Here is a 16,812-nt window from a genome sequence, read left to right as displayed (position 1 = left end):
CCGGTTGAACACTGGGCTCTGTGTTGATGGAGACGACGGGCACCAAGATCACATATCCAGCAGAAGCAGGAAGTGAGAATTGGAGGGTTCCTCTTACCAGGCCCCTTCTTTCCTCCCGGTCCTACACAGAGGCAAACTCAAACCATGTGTGTTCTCACCCCGTGGACCTCCGCATAAAGCCGGACTGCCTGGCTTGTTGGCAAGTGCCGCGGCTTCTTAACAACATGTGATCTCAGGAAACATTCAGGCCCTCCCTCTTGCCATTGTTATATGAATCCCCCCTCTGTGTAACGCCATTGGGGTCTCTCGGGGAAAGTGGTAAGCGATTCCTTTCTGTGTCCGGTCTCAAAAGACACCCCTCCCTCCCACTTGGAGCTTTCATTCAAGGTTAGGCACACGATGAATGTGATTGAGGAAGTACAGTAGTCTGTCCCCAGGGCCAAAGGTCATTTCCTGATACTCAAGCTGCCACAGGTTAACTAGGAGCAGATTAAGAAAAATGTCTTAAACTCACAATGACAATGGATGAATTAGCCACTGATAGTTATATAGTGACACAGTAGTTATATGAGCTGATCAGACTTTGGGGGTAGTTTGAAGCCGATGGGGAATATACTGTAATCATTACAAATATTTCATTTATTATGATTCATTCATTGTTTTTATGCATTTAGATAACATGTTCACTGTATTTCATAGTTATTGACTATGTATGCATTCAAACTACCTGAGAGCATTTTGATTTAAACTGTATGTATACCTGATTTTGCACAGTGTTAGAAGTCAGGATATTCTAGTCATTGCTGGCATGTTCTGGCATGGGAATACCCCTAAGATGAGGTATTAATGTAGATGGAAAGCAAGGCTCATGCTGTTTAGCTGAAATACCTGTCTTTGCTTTCAATCCTTCCACTTCAAAATGACTGTTTACAGAAAACATCGGCTGATGAGGGGATAATCTGTCAAAAACATGTGCCGCTTCTATCTTTCTTTCTTACTGACTTGGTTCTTACATTTTCATAAAAAGAAATAGGAAAGAAAATGCTGCTGTGTTTCACATTTCTGCAGCCACTGTCATGCCTTTTGTAAGGGGTTGTTAAGACTCCTGCTTTGTTCCTCTCCTCTGTCTCATGAGAAAGTCGCCTCTAACCCAACTACCGCCACCCATTTTTTTCTAATAAGACACAGTGTATGGACACCTGTGGGTTGCCATTTCCACTGGTGGATGTTTGAGGGCTCGAGGCGTGTCAGCATTGCCAGCTTTTAATCGAGACGCGTTGACTAATCGCCCAAGGATTAGCCTCTTAGACAAGGCCTCTTTCATTCTGACACTCGTATACCGCAAAGACTTTGTATGGAGATGGAGAAGGCGGGGGAGAGTACATTTTTGCGGGGCTGGGGGTAAGTACAGATGGCAAACTGTACCTGGATGTGCTTTGTTTGATCATGCCCGAGCACCCGAATCTCACCCCCCCAACGCACGGACGCACGCACGCACGCGCACACACACACACACACATCCTGAGGCATCTTTCTTCAAGTTCTCTCACTGGAGACAGCTCTGCATACTTCTCACAGCAAACACATTATCTGCCTCAAACAGCAGAGATGAAGGAATATGTTCCCACTGCACTGCCCTTGTGCTGTGGTCCAAAGTTACAAAAAAAAAAATAGAAGTGTTTACCTGAATTTGAGAAACATATTTGTTATACCTTCTCACTACATCCCTTTAAAACCCTCTCCATGCTGAATGGAGGTGACAGGTTTCTAGAGAACATTGCCCTTTTTACAGCCAATTTACAGACACACACACATCTACACAGACGTTCTCTGAGAGAGATTGAGTTTAGCATGCTGTGAATGGTTTGTGTATGTGTGTTTGGGAGTGGGCTGTGGACCTGTATATTGTTGTATGTAAATGAAGCGGGGAGACACCACCAAGGCACTCTAGCATAGCTCGAAGCTGATGTTACCCAGACCCCCTTGCTGTATATTTTAGGTTTGATGAGGTCATTTGTAACACACAGCACATAAACGCACATAGGCAACACATGCGAACACAGTTGTAGGCACAGAAAAAAGGTCAGAAGCCTTTCATTGCACATTCATCTTTTAATGACCAGTATTAACTGTTTCAATGTACCTACGTTCAACCGACTAATGGCAAAAGAACATTCCAACGATTAAGCATAACACACATGAAAAGGGGATTCAAGTGACACATCAGAATCTATTTTCAAACCAAGTGCTTTCTATAACCCTCTATTCATCGGATTGTCTTAGTCATTGCGTATATACTTACAGCTGCCATAACATCATGCGATAACTTATTTGCAAGAAAAAACTTGATTTAAGTCCTTGAAAGAAAATTACATTACATTTTAAATAGTCAGGGTGTGATTAGCCTTTTTCAGGAATCTCTTGTAGAGTTTGCTACTAAAGCTTGCTGGTTTCAGATTTCACACACCTATCAGAGTAACCTGTTACATACTAAGCCCTCCCTGAATAGAACAGGGTGCAGAGCAAGCACAGGCCCAAGACAACCTTGTAACATGACAAAGGAGGGCAAACAGCACAGTGATTCTTGTCCTTTTCAAAGGCTTCTGTTGGGGTAGCACGTTCTAGTGGTCCCCCTATTGTTCCCTCGATTGACTCTGCCTGAAGTGTGTGTTTGTACAGAGCAGTCCTAAAGAGGCAGGCTGGGATCATACAAAGTTATTCTGATTTGTCATGATGACAGCTTTTGTAAAGGTCACGCCTGTGTGGCAGGCAGGCTGGGCTCAGGTGTGCAACGGCAGCCACGTGTTTGCTCAGTGGTCTCGGGTTCTTTCAACTATGTGCACACTGAAGTTGCCCTGGCTCAAGCAAACATAGATGAAGGAATGTGCAAGGAGGAAGACATTTGATTAAGTATCCGACTCGTAGATTCATAACAATCTCTGCCTCTGGAAAATGGATTGGAAAATTATTTTTCTTTTGTTTAATAGGGTCAATTCTCAGAATCTGTTTCTCTGTACTGTGCTTGCTCTTGACTTCATACTGTGGCATGTTGTTTGTATAGTCACAGGAGCAGCCTGGAAGCCTATTTCACACAGCTGGTGTGGAAAATGATAGCAAGGAAATACATAAAAAGTACTAAAGCATTTATGTTTTGGGAGATAGAAACGTGAGACATACTTTACAGCGAATGGGAGGAGCAAAGTAGAAGCTGAGGCTGCAGTGTGTGTGTGTGTGTGTGTGTGTGTGTGTGTGTGTGTGTGTGTGTGTGTGTGTGTGTGTGTGTGTGTGTGTGTGTGTGTGTGTGTGTGTGTGTGTGTGTGTGTGTGTGTGTGTGTGTGTGTGTGTGTGTGTGTGTGTGTGTGTGTGTGTGTGTGTGTGTGTGTGTGTGTGTGTGTGTGTGTGTGTGTGTGTGTGTGTGTGTGAAAAAGGTGGTGTTTACGAAGCACAGGGCTGGGAACTAAGTGTTTGGCCCCCAGGTGTGTGTGCTGGTGGTTGTCGGGGCTTGTGAGGCCCGCTGCGGAGGTGGCTACGTGACAGTGGTAATGATAGGTTGTGGCGGGTGAAGACATGAGTGTGTGTGTTGCTGCAGGCAATGCTACCTTGGCTTATAAGACACACACACCCCCCCCTACACACACACAAGCCTGCGCACACAGTCAACAATGTACCTTAAATCAGACTTCACATCCCACACAGCGGGAGCAATTAGGCGCATGACATCAGGACAAGTGAACACTTGCCAAGTGAGGAGGGACAAGATTTTAAGTCTGGGGTCAGATGATCCTCAAGCAACCAACTCCGTCAAAAATACAGGTTGTTAAATCAGGTGAAAGAGAGTTCAAGTTCAGGTTGAGTTGTAATCTAACAAAGCGGGTCAAGTGCCTCTGCCCGTCTGATTGTCTTTGACCTGTTGACTTAACAAGATGATCTGTGTTTTTAGCCCTTCTGGGGGACATCACACCAAGAATGGACAGTTCAGTCTCTGGAGCATCTCTTGTGCACAAACACTTCCTACATAGGTTGAAGCCATATTTGTTTTTGGTTTAACCTGTTTTAAAGAGCACCATAGTTAAGTCTGTAAACCTCCATAAAGGCATCCAAACATATCCGAGCACTGTTTCAAGTTAGATTTTGAACCTATACAAATAATAATAATAATAGCATTCTGTAGATTAAACATTTCATTTCACATATTCATTTATAATTTGAGAAAGAAAATAAGAAAACCAGTCCCTTTCACCCTCTGATAATCAGTTTTAAATCTATTTGTCTCAAAATTTCATATCCCAATTTCCTCGGAGCTTAAACATCAAAACAGTTTTTCAAATCACCACTTACATGCTCTTAGTCACAAATGGCGCACAGCTCTGCAGATGTTTAAATTAGTTTCTTGTTTTATGGCAAGCACATACCTGGAGCTCATTAAATGGGATCTTCAATACACTACCCTCTCCTGTCATTTACAGTAATGTGCTTGGATAATAGTGTTGCTCGACAAAGATGCTCATTGTTGTGGCTTGCAGCAAAGCCTTGCATCTCGGAGAAACAGAACTTGCTGCGGCTAGCCGCCCCACACAATAAAGGTCTCAGGAGGACCTTTCCAGTGCCGGGGCGCTCCACAGTGGTCTCACCGCTACGGCCGCATCCGTATACTCGGTTCTGCACTTCTCTGTTCTGTAATACCGCAACAATGCACCCATACACACATACAGGGGTGGAGACAACAGGCGAGCTATTGTCTTTTTTTTTTATATAGGGTGGACTTAGAGCTACTGATGTCTGATCTCAAAGTATGGACTTTTTTTTCTTTAAGATTCCCAAGTTGCTGCTAAATTTCAAGATGACTTTTAAAAATGTCAGCTCCATTTCAACATCTCAAAAGAAAGAATTATAATAGTAATGACGAAGGGGTCAAAATTACTTTAGAGTCCCCAGTCATTTTGAACTTTGCAACCTTTCTCAAACAATTCTCAGGAGCAAAGTCATACAAAGATGGCGCCGAGGATGGCTGCCGTGTCTCGAGCTCCTCAACAACTCCACATCTTAGTGTTTTTATTGTTTTACTTTGTTGGTTGTTTTTAACTTTTTTGCAACATGCAAACCGCCCAAGCGAGCCCTATCATCCAATATGATAGAGAACAACTTTTACACATCAGGTCGCTGGTGGACAGCAATAATCCACGACGACCTGCAAACAATGGAGAGTCTCCGTGTTTACCTGCTGGAGCTCTACCTGTGGAGCGCAGGAGGAAGAGACCACGAGGTTCCCGGGCCGGGGTCCTGGTCAGGCTGAGGAAACGTGAAAACAGGCCTCCTCTACCGAGTTTACTTCTGGCAAATGTCCAATCCCTGGATAATAAGCTGGACGAACTCCGTAGCAGGGTGGCATTTCAACGGGACATTAAGACCTGTAATGTTTTGGTTTTCACGGAGACTTGGCTCGACCCCACGATACCGGACGCCGCCATTGCTCCACACGGATTCTCCATTCATCGCCAGGACCGGACAATAAACTCAGGGAAGAGCAAGGGAGGAGGTGTCTGCTTCATGATCAACAACAACTGGTGCTCAGATGTGGAGATCATTTCTTCGGACTGTTCTCCCAGCCTAGAGCACATCATGATCGGATGCCGGCCTTTTTATCTGCCGAGGGAGTTCACATCTGTTGTTCTAACAGCAGTGTATGTTCCGCCGCACGCTGACAACAACACAGCGCTGGAGGAGCTGTATGGGATTATCGACAGGACAGAGACTTCACGGCCAGAGGCCGCATTTATTGTGGCCGGGGATTTTAACAGAGCCAACATGAAGAAAGTCCTGCCGAAATACTATCAGCACGTCAGCTGCCCCACGCGCGGTGGAAATACACTGGACCATGTTTACACTCCTTTCCGGCATGGATATAAAGCCCTCCCCCGCCCCCCCTTCGGCAAGTCAGACCACATATCTCTTCTTCTGCTCCCTGTTTACCGGCAGAGACTGAAGAGGGACCGACCTGTGACAAGGACAGTGCAGCGTTGGTCCGAGCAGTCTGACTCTGCTCTCCGCCACTGCTTTGGCATCACGGAGTGGTGTGTGTTTGAGGAGGACGATATAAACACACACACTGACGCGGTCATTTGCTACATCGGCAAATGCATCGATGACGTCGTGCCGCGGATTACTGTACGGACATTCCCAAATGAGAAGCCCTGGATAAACGGCGAGGTCCGAGCTAAACTTAAAGCACGGGCCATCGCGCACAGCGGCGGTGATTTGGATGAGTACAGGAATTCCAGGTATGCACTCCGGAGAGCTATTAGCAGTGCGAAAAGACAATACAGGGACAAGGTGGAGTCGAACTACAAGGGCTCCAACGCCAGAAATATGTGGTCTGGACTAAAAACAATAACAGACTACAAAAGGACAACGAGTGGTGCTGAGGAAGTGTCTGCATCTCTCCCAGATGAACTGAACACATTTTATGCACGCTTTGAGAAGCCCCCGGCTGTGGAGGCACCAAAGGCCCAGGATCCCTGCTCACTGGTTTTAACCAGTGCAGATGTGTGTAGATCTCTGAAAAGAATCAACACACACAGGGCTCCAGGACCTGATGGTATCCCTGGCCGTGCTCTCAAGGTGTGTGCAGTTCAGCTGGCAGATGTGTTCACAGACATTTTCAATAGGTCACTGCTCCAGTCTGTAGTCCCCACATGCTTTAAAGAGTCCATCATTGTCCCTGTCCCCAAAAAGACAAAACCCATCTGCCTCAATGACTACCGCCCAGTTGCACTCACCTCCATCATCATGAAGTGCTTTGAGCGGTTAGTCAAAACTTTTATCACCTCCTCCCTCCCTGACTCACTGGACCCCCTGCAGTTTGCCTACAGAGCAAACAGGTCCACGGATGATGCCATCTCCCTCACCCTCCACACTGCCCTCTCCCACCTGGACCAGAGGAACACTTATGTGAGAATGCTGTTCATTGACTACAGTTCAGCATTCAACACCATTGTGCCCTCCAAGCTCATCATTAAGCTCAGGGACCTTGGGCTCAACAGCGCCCTCTGTGACTGGATCATGAGCTTCCTGACGGGCAGATCCCAGGCAGTGCGGATGGGGAACATCACATCCTCCACCTTGACCCTCAACACCGGAGCCCCTCAGGGTTGTGTGCTCAGCCCTCTCCTCTACTCCCTGTTCACGCACGACTGCGTGGCCACACACAGCTCCAACACCATCATCAAGTTTGCTGACGACACGACCGTCATCGGCCTGATCACAGACGGCGACGAGACGGCGTACAGAGAGGAGGTCAGAGCCCTGACATCTTGGTGCCAGGACAACAACCTCCATCTCAACGTCAGCAAAACAAAGGAGCTGATTGTGGACTACAGGAAGAGGCAGAGAGAAGCACACACACCCATCACCATCGACGGGACTCCTGTGGAGAGAGTCAGCAGCTTCAGGTTCCTCGGGGTTAACATCAGTGAGGACCTGACATGGACACATCACACCAGGGTCATATCCAAGACGGCTCGACAGCGGCTCTTCTTCCTCCGCAGGCTGCGGAAGTTCAACATGGACTCCAGGATACTCTGCAACTTCTACAGGTGCACCATCGAGAGTATCCTGACTGGCTGCATCACCGCCTGGTATGGCAGTTGCACCGCCCTCAACCGTAAGACTCTACAGAGGGTGGTGAAAACTGCTCAGCACATCACCAGGACGGAGTTGCCATCCATGGAGGACCTCTACACCCAGCGGTGTAGGAAGAAGGCCGGTAGGATATTAAAGGACCCCCATCACCCCAGCAACAATCTGTTCTGTCTGCTGCCGTCTGGCAGACGGTACCGCAGCATCCGGACCAAGACCACCAGACTCAGAGACAGTTTTATACCACAGGCTATAAGACTACTGAACTCCTGAGCTGTGTGAATGTCTACTCACATCTGTTTATAGTACACACATACATATATATTATACACATCTGCCATACATATCTGTTTATAGTACACATATCTATATATTATACATATCTGTTTATAGTACACATATCTATATATTATACATATCTGCCATATACATCTGTTATACATAATATATGCATCTGTCCATACCTCCTCATTCAACAGTGTAAAGTATTTAAATACTCTCAATGTATTCCACATATATATATTTCACCTCCTCAAATCTGTATTGTTGATATTGTAAATATTCTTCTCTCTTTTTTACTATTTTATTTATCTTTTGCACCATGTATGTTGAGTTGTTGGAGGAGCACGCGACATAAGATTTTCATTGCCAACATATACGCTGTATCTGCTGTGCATATGACAAATAAAAACCTTGAAACCTTGAAACCTTGAAACCAAATGTACTCCAGCATAGAGGAACATTAGGAAGACATTGGTAGCTTTTATCCACAAAAATCACACGCTATTGTAAGGGGCATCTGTATAAATCTTTGTGAGATTATTTTCTTTTACATTTTATGTTCTAAATCGAACTCTAATGGGGCTGAGTTCAAAGAAATGAAGAGGATATTTCCTGCTGTCTCAGGGCTTAGTGCTAGTTCAAAGCCTTCCAACTGTTGACAGCAGCTGGTCTTTTCAGGAGCTCAGACTTTGTTGTATAAAAAAGCTACTGCTTAGCTTTATTCAATCACTAACAATACAACACTATACATCCCCCACTGTAAAAGATAGCTTCATGATTAAGATAATATTAAACTGTCTGGAGCATTCTCAAAGCCTCCCTCTTCCTACTCTCTTGTTGTTCTTCAGTTCATTTATTTTCCAGTCCCAGAGACAGCAGTGCCCGTAGGCAATGTCAGTGCTTATATTTGTGATTCTTTTGGCACATGAACAATGGTTTAGTTTAGACAGTGCATTCCTGATTATTGACACACTTTGGTATGGAGGTGGATTAGTGAATGCCTTTCTGATTCTTCTGCCTTGGCTCGGGAGCAACACCTGGGTGTATCCATGACAACAGGCATCACAATGAACAGTGATTTCGCCAGCAACCGGTTCGACAGAGAGTGTATGGTGCTGCTTGTGCAAGGAGGGTCACTTAAGTGAGGAGAGGTGGGATATGTTTACCTGACACAAAGCACACAGTAAGTCCTTGCAAAAGTGCCCAGCTACCATTAGAATTGAATTCTACTAAATCATAAAATGTGTTTGTATACAGGTTTATATCCTGAATGTTTTTAGTAGAAGTAGTTACATAGTGTGGAGATGGTGGTTTATGGTTTCTGCAAGAGGAGCTTGTTGCATTCTGACAGCCCTGACTACCTGTGTCAGGCTGGCCCACATATGGTCTGTGGGGAGATGCTCCGATAGCTGGGACTGAGGCAGCATTGTTAGCCAACAAGCAGTTCACTGAGGGTTCCGTAATGACCTGCGCCTCAATCTTATCAGTAGGAGCCCACAGGACCCATATCAAGCCGTGGGTAAAGACTTCCACTGACATCATGGCCTCTAGGTTCATCCCCAGTTATATTTTCGCCTTCAAGAACCTACTTACTTCCTGGCAGCATTAACAATACAAACCACATATTGTCTTCTTTGTGTTATAATTTGAATACACTCCCATGTAAATGTGTCCTCTTTGTGGAAGTAGACAGCTCCCATTATTTTCCAAGCAGTGTTATTGTTGGTATTGAGCTCGCAAACCATGCACATTGCTTTTTGTTTTTCTGAAAAATAACACAAAACTGGGAAACAGAGACATAAAATGTGGATATTAATCCACATGTTTTTTCTGACATGTTTTTTTCTTCTAAATTTTAAAGAACAAGCCAAGTGTTTGTTGTCCTGAAAGGTTGTTTGCAAGTAAATTGATTGACTTCTGCAATATGTGTCATGCAGTTGCATCCAAAAATATTATCATTTTAGAGGAGCAGCAGATTCATTGGTGTAATGTCTGAATTTCTCCTCACAGTGTTTCGGCTCAATATTTATGCGTTGTTTCAAGGCTGAAATTTGGTTAGTTACTTGTTTTGGAATTGACAAAGTTGTTTCACTCTTTATCTTTTCCTGAGTAAGAAACAAACCTTGAAAATTAGCTGATACTGTAGATATGAGTGGTTGTTAAGAAGAAAACAGCATGTCTTCATAAAGTTACTGTCCAGAGGTGACTGTAGTCTGCTGCAGGAACTTTATCTCATACTTTTGAAACTACTTGTTACTAACGAGCACTGATAAGTGAGGTATTTAGGGCAATTGACTAAACTGTCATTTGCAATCAGAGGTGATTTTTCCTGGCAGGCCAGAAAGCTGACAAATATGCCAAGTGAAGGGAAAACCCATTAGTTTGAAGTCCATTTGAGTCACTAAATGTCTTCAACCCTCTCGGTCCAACTCACCTTTTGTGTAGAAATAATGATTTCTTAATATGTTTTTAGAGATAAGACATATCCTGTATGTTTCCCATGAGCCTCCTATTACCATGCCATAATCATACAAAATGATTGTTCTTTTCACACCTTGTTGAATGTGAAAAACCTCCAAAGATAAAATCTTGAGTAATCCCATGACTTGTTGCATGTCAATTGTCATACCCACCAATATAATAACCCTTTATATGTAAAACATTTAGTGCATACATATATAAACATAAAGAAATTCAACCTCAAATTAATGAATATTCTGAAATGACATCTGCGAGTAGGCTTTGAAAATGTACTGGAAACTCCGTTATGCTTCTGATGGAAAAACAAACACGAAATGTGCTTCCTAATGGCTGAGATGGTAAGTAGACATCATTGAACTCGAAATTAAGGCTGAGCAGAGAGGAACCGGACCTAGCCTGTTCAGGAGCCCTCTGGCTAACAACAAGTGGTTTTGTTTGGCACTGTCCCTTTTGTTGACACTGCAAGGTTCTCATGCCTATTAGGTTGCTGCCGGCAAGCGGGCACCATGATGACATGTCCCGCACAATACCACTGGCTGGCACATTGTCACATTATCACCTGCTCACTTGACTGAGATATTTCTAGACAGCTTGAGTAAGGTGCAGAAGCATTGTCTTTTTGCATTATAGTGTTACAGTGTCAATAGATGACATACCTGTTCTGTTTATTATTATTAATATGTAACATCACTTTCGTAGCTGACACCATCTCTTGTGAAGAGTTTTTTTTAAAGACATTCTTTCATCCTGAATGTATAATTAGTCTGTAAGCCTTGTCATGCTGATCAGGAAGTTCTGTCTGTTATTTTTTCTGATGGCTCATCTCTGACGGGCACTCTTTGGAAACCAAATTCCCCCTGCCAATAATAAAGAGTATGGTCGTGATCTTATGGTGTAAGGCAGCGTGGGAAGTTTGGTGAACTTCCTGACCCCACGCAACACCGCAGCACATTGACCCTCATCACGTGACAAAGGAATGTTCCGCATCTTTTGTTTTAACATCCACGGCACTCATGGAGTTGAGAGCAATTTTGCATACTATAGAATGATCACTAGCTTGGCATTTTGCCTCCCCATTCTCCTCCAGTGTTATTCCCAAACAGGATTTGCAGGCAGCTCTCTCCTGCATCTTTTAAATCACTTCAAGTGCTACTGAAGCCTTTTTCACCCAAAGCGGGCACCAATCTAATGGCATCATTTGGGCCTGCACACATCCAGAGAATCAACCCCTTTTTTTTCTACGTTTAAGGTTTTGTGAACAGGGGAAAACAAAAGGCCTGCCCATTGAAGCGCATCTTTGCTAGCGGGCTGAATAGAGGGGCCCCTTTCATGGCTGTTTATGAGCACCCCTCTTCAAAAACACACATACAAATCACATCCAGTTCTCCCAGTGGCTCCTCTGATACGAGGATGATGGCAGGGAGCGTAGGGGGCTGGAATCTTTTAGTGCCTCTCTCCCCTTTCATATGTTCCAGTTGATGAATTTCCACCCAGCTTTACTGTCGGATCCATCGGTTTGTTTTAACAGGCTGAATCACGTGTTACATAAGAGCAAGTTGGGCAATTCTGACAAAAACATCATTAAAATGTTTCATAAAACAGCTGCTAAACAGAAAAAAGCCTGGATATAAAACTGTCTGTTGCCTTTGCTGTTTCAAAATGTGAGATACAATGTATGGGGAATATCGTCTATCATGACACCCTGCAGCATTTTAAATACCAAAACAATGTGCACCCCAAATCATGGCCTTAAAAAAGTATTTGTTGCTCAAGTCATCAACAAATATTTAAAATGTTAATTATTCCTTTAAGTAATTTTTAGAGCAATATTGTTAACATGTTATAGTTCCAACTTCACAAACCTGAGCATTTGTTGCTTTTTATTCTTCTACATTTTACACGTAACATTTAAGCACGGGTAAAATGCAATCATTAAAAACAAAGAAAGGAACAGTTTAAAGAATAATAAAAAGAATCGCTAGTTTATGCCCCATTTGTTTCTTTGTAATTTCATGTCATTTAGAGTCAAAAAAATATTTATCAGAAAATAGTATAACATTTTAAATCGAAATTTGAGGATGACACAATCTGCAAAACCTTTTTTATGTAAAACTAAGCAACCCATATTTCTGAAGATGTAGCTGATTGGAAAATATGGTGCATTTTTCATAGATAAGATAGTTCAAATAAAATGTAATTTTATATTTTAGTTTTAGTTATGATAATTGGAAGCACATGGGTTTTTCAGATGGATTACTATTTTGTCCTGTTTTGTCTGTAGGCCTATTTATCTGTTGTGGCAGGAAAGTTTGGACTGGATTCAGATGCTCTCTGTAGCATGATCAAAATAAAGCTCAAATTAAACTTTCAACAAACAGCAAGACATTAGAAGTTTTTCCTGATTTCCCAATTTTTCAACACTGATGTTTGCAAACCCATATTATTCAGCTGACCAAAGTGCTGTCGAGACATGATTTATAATGCTGCAAGGTCAGCATGGAAGTAGTACGGCCTGGTGTAATTATTTCAAACATTATATCTACAGTGTTATTGGCTAAATTCTATAATTTAATTTTAAGGATCACTATTCTACCAATCACGCATTTAAAGTTACGTAACCTTTTTCCTTACACTTCTTTTTATAATACAATATGTAAAAAAAGAAATCCTTAATATCATGTGTGTTTAATGCCTGCTTGAGGGACTATTTTTACAGTATTTAGCTGCATTAGTGTGGACATGTTCATACTCAGAGGAGAGAAGGAAAGAGCATATATACTCATGCAAACGTGTGGATGCATGCCTGTTTTGTTAGGTCAGATATGAAGGTGAGAGCTGACAACTTTGGAACAAATTGCAAGTCATCCTGCCATGAAGTAGATCTCCTTGTTACTACCTCTTCCTGCTCTGTGTCATATCTTGTCCAGCAGGTAAGGTTTGATGGACAGGAGGAATGCAGGCAGAGGGATTTGTTTTGTAATGGCAGTCCATTCTTTGGGTGTTCTTAAACAAACACGGTGGCACTATGACCTGCTTTTACTGGTTTCACACGTCACTGTTCAAACTCTCAAACAGACTGGTCCCGAAGAGTACATGAAAGAGAGCAAACAATACTTCACTACTCTGACCTTCTGCTAACTTGGTACACATTTGGACACACACATTTGGACACACACATTTGGACACACACATTTGGACACACACACACGCACACACACACACTCACACAAACACTCACACACCTTTAACTACTTCTGTCAAACTGAAAAAGATGTGTGAAATGCTCATTTTAACTTCAGGTATTTGTGGTTTACTTGTTTGGCATCTAGATCAAATTAAGCAATGAAGACAGATCACTTGTCGATGTTATCAAAGTTTTGTTTTTCTTACCAAACTGCCTTAGCCTTAGATGACTAACTTCTGTTTTATTTCAATACATTTCCATTGTCATATATGGAAAGATTTTATTTTTAATACAACAGGTCTCATAAACACGAGTGTTATGTTATGTCATGTTTAAGTAACATACAAGTGCCACATTTCAGGCTTTGTGCATCGCTCTAATTGAGTGCTACTTTATTATTATTAATAAAGGCATGTAAAAATATAGATGCAGAAACATGCAGTGCTCCCTGGTTGGCACACAACTGTGTTTCTCGGGATGATTTAGTTTATGTAAGCTTGTGTGAAGTAGTTAGGTGCGGATGTGTCTGGACTTGTGTGTCAGTGCAGTGTGCCTTTACAGTACTCTCATGCAAACAGAAAGGAAGCAAACAATACATACTACTTCTATAGATCCCTCTGCGATCCCCTCTTTCCGGTTTCTTCTTGTTTTAAATCTGTCTCTGATTTACAAGGCATTCCTTTGTGGTTGTGTAACATGATTTAAGGCGAAAAAAGAGAGAGGGCAAATGAGACAGAAATAAAGAGAGAGAGAGGTTTGTCTTGCTGGATTTCATGTCCTACTGTGCGCTCATATTTCTCAGCTCGCTTCACAGTTGTGGGTAGCTGGCTTATCGTTGGCCTCCTCAGCCCTTTCCGTCATGCGCGGCCGACGATAATCTCTCTTGTGTACTGTAAACCACCTCTAATAACCCTGCACACGATTAAAGCAAACATCTTAATAACGGCCTGCCTCATTATCAACTCACACTGGGAAAATGAGTGGTTCAACCTCACCTCTGTAATTGTGCGTATGTGGCCCAGATTTAAGCCAAAGAACAAAACAACCTGCTTATTTGGTAAATCTAACAGAAAAAAAAAACATAAGCCTGTGGGCTTGACGGATTTCATATTTTGACAATTGGAATTCTAAGCATTTTATGTTAAGTAACTGTTCCTGATGAATCTTAGTACAGTATAACTTTCTTTATTTTTATGAAGAGAGGCAGCAACATAAGAGTGAGGGGCAGGATTGCATGTGGAGTGTTGCTCTAGAGGGTGCTGTTTACTGAGGAAAATGTGCTTTCCTCCCCCCTCCATTTTTCCTCTTACTAATGCTTCAGATCTAGAATCATAATGTCAAAATGTTTAAAACATTATGTACGTATCTTTGATTTATTGCTATAAGCAGATGCTTTTTTATTTTCAAAATGTATTTATCAGATCAGATTTAACTGTCAAGGGAAAGTGAGACACATTGTGTAAAATAAAAACAATAACATTGTTTCTTGAAGAAAAAATGTACAGTCCAAGAAAAAGTGTGTGGTATTGTGCTGCAAGGCTTCTTTGACATGACATTAGACCATTGTAATCCTTCTGTGTGTGTGTCCTCCTCACCTGTGGCTTCTACTATGTACACACACACACACACACACACACACACACACACACACACACACACACACACACACACACACACACACACACACACACACACACACACACACACACACACACACATATAGATACAGACATACAAACACCCTGCAGATATTTACATAAGGTTAGATGAAGAGCTGTCAGTCAGACCTCCACTGGCAGAACGGAGATATGGAAGAATGTGTCCGCGGCGATGGTTACACCTGCGCTGTCTGTGGTTTCCTGCGGCGATATTGCAGGTCGTAATCCCTAACATCGCCTGTGTTTATGCTTGTGTTTTAGTTACAGGCCTTATACTTGCATGCTTTAGAGCTTAGATGGGACTTCTGCTTCTCTTACTTTTCAGCCTGGCCCAGGGGCATCCTCCCCAGCCTCCCGCACACAGGCTCAACCCAGGCATGTATGGAGACAGTAAACAAACACAGTAGCTTGCTACATGTATCATACTTCCTTTGTTCTCTTTATGTACACACGGTCAAACATACGTTCATTTAAACTCGAATCACTTCTTTCTTCAGTTAAAAGTTATTTCGTAAAAGGAAAATCATGCTCAAACTCTAAAAGTCTAAATTTAGAATGAACATGACCATATTTCTCTGTTTATCTGGACTTGTGATGCCATAATAAGATCATTTATAGGGAAATTAGATTGTGGTTGTTTCCTTATGTACTCAGAGTATTTGAGGAGGTCTTTTTTTGTTGTTTTATATGGTTTGTATTTCGTCATGAGTGACGCCGGCTGCGCCACTGAGGTCATAAATGGGGAGGAGAAAGTTACAGTGCCAGCTACTGAACTCACTTTTTATTTTAGTAAATATGCTAAATTTAGAGCTCAGTGGCAGCCAAAACTTCATCCCAAACTCCCTGAATGACACACCTTTCGAGAAGTGACTCTCAACATCTGCTATTTTTATCATCATTTTTATTTTCCACTTGTTTTTGTTCCTTCCTCTCTCTTTTTCTGACACACTGTAAAATAATGTCCTGTTTTTCATTTATAAGATTTGTCGGGTGGATTATTATAGAGAGGATACTAATTCCCACTAAAGGAAAGACATGCTTCAGGAGTGTTTATGAAAACTGTGCTCTGACGTTAGTAGCAGTAAGGAACCAGTAACAAGTCCTCTCTGCTTACACACCCTCCTTACACTGCTGCCCAGTGAAAGGTTTGTTGTAACGGTGGCATTTCAACCCCTCAAAATAAGATGGCCAAATGGATAATGGGATTTGGTTTGCCTTTCTGGGGAGCCAACCAAGCCCTGAAGTTGCAAATGACGGCTTCTGCTGACTGAGACAAAACCTTACACTACAGAAAGTCTAGCCTTTTTAAGTACAGTATTGAAGTGTTGTGGTTCTTAAATCTATATGATGTGACATTGATGAGATCCACCCGTCTGTTATTTTTGTCCCTGACCTATTATTGTCAAGCGGCGCACTGCACCTCTGAAAATGGTCAGTGATTTGGAACCTGGTCCTTTGGGTTGAGGCTTTGAACCATTTTTCCATTTGTACCTCATATTACATGCTCTAACACTGTTTTAACTAAATGAACCCAGCTGAACAAACGGATAGTGAAGAGTTAAGCAGATGGAA

At 42.6% G+C, this 16,812-nt stretch overlaps 1 long non-coding RNA gene across 1 annotated transcript in view; it reads left to right on the top strand.

Annotated features, from left to right (window-relative positions):
* Positions 1 to 16,812, top strand: part of LOC134878165 (uncharacterized) — a 51,794-nt gene that overhangs the window by 19,868 nt on the left and 15,114 nt on the right. The window lies entirely within an intron of this gene.

The sequence above is a fragment of the Eleginops maclovinus genome, chromosome 16 (assembly GCF_036324505.1).
Source record: "Eleginops maclovinus isolate JMC-PN-2008 ecotype Puerto Natales chromosome 16, JC_Emac_rtc_rv5, whole genome shotgun sequence".
NCBI lineage: Eukaryota > Metazoa > Chordata > Actinopteri > Perciformes > Eleginopidae > Eleginops > Eleginops maclovinus.
This window is presented reverse-complemented; position numbering and strand designations above follow the sequence as displayed.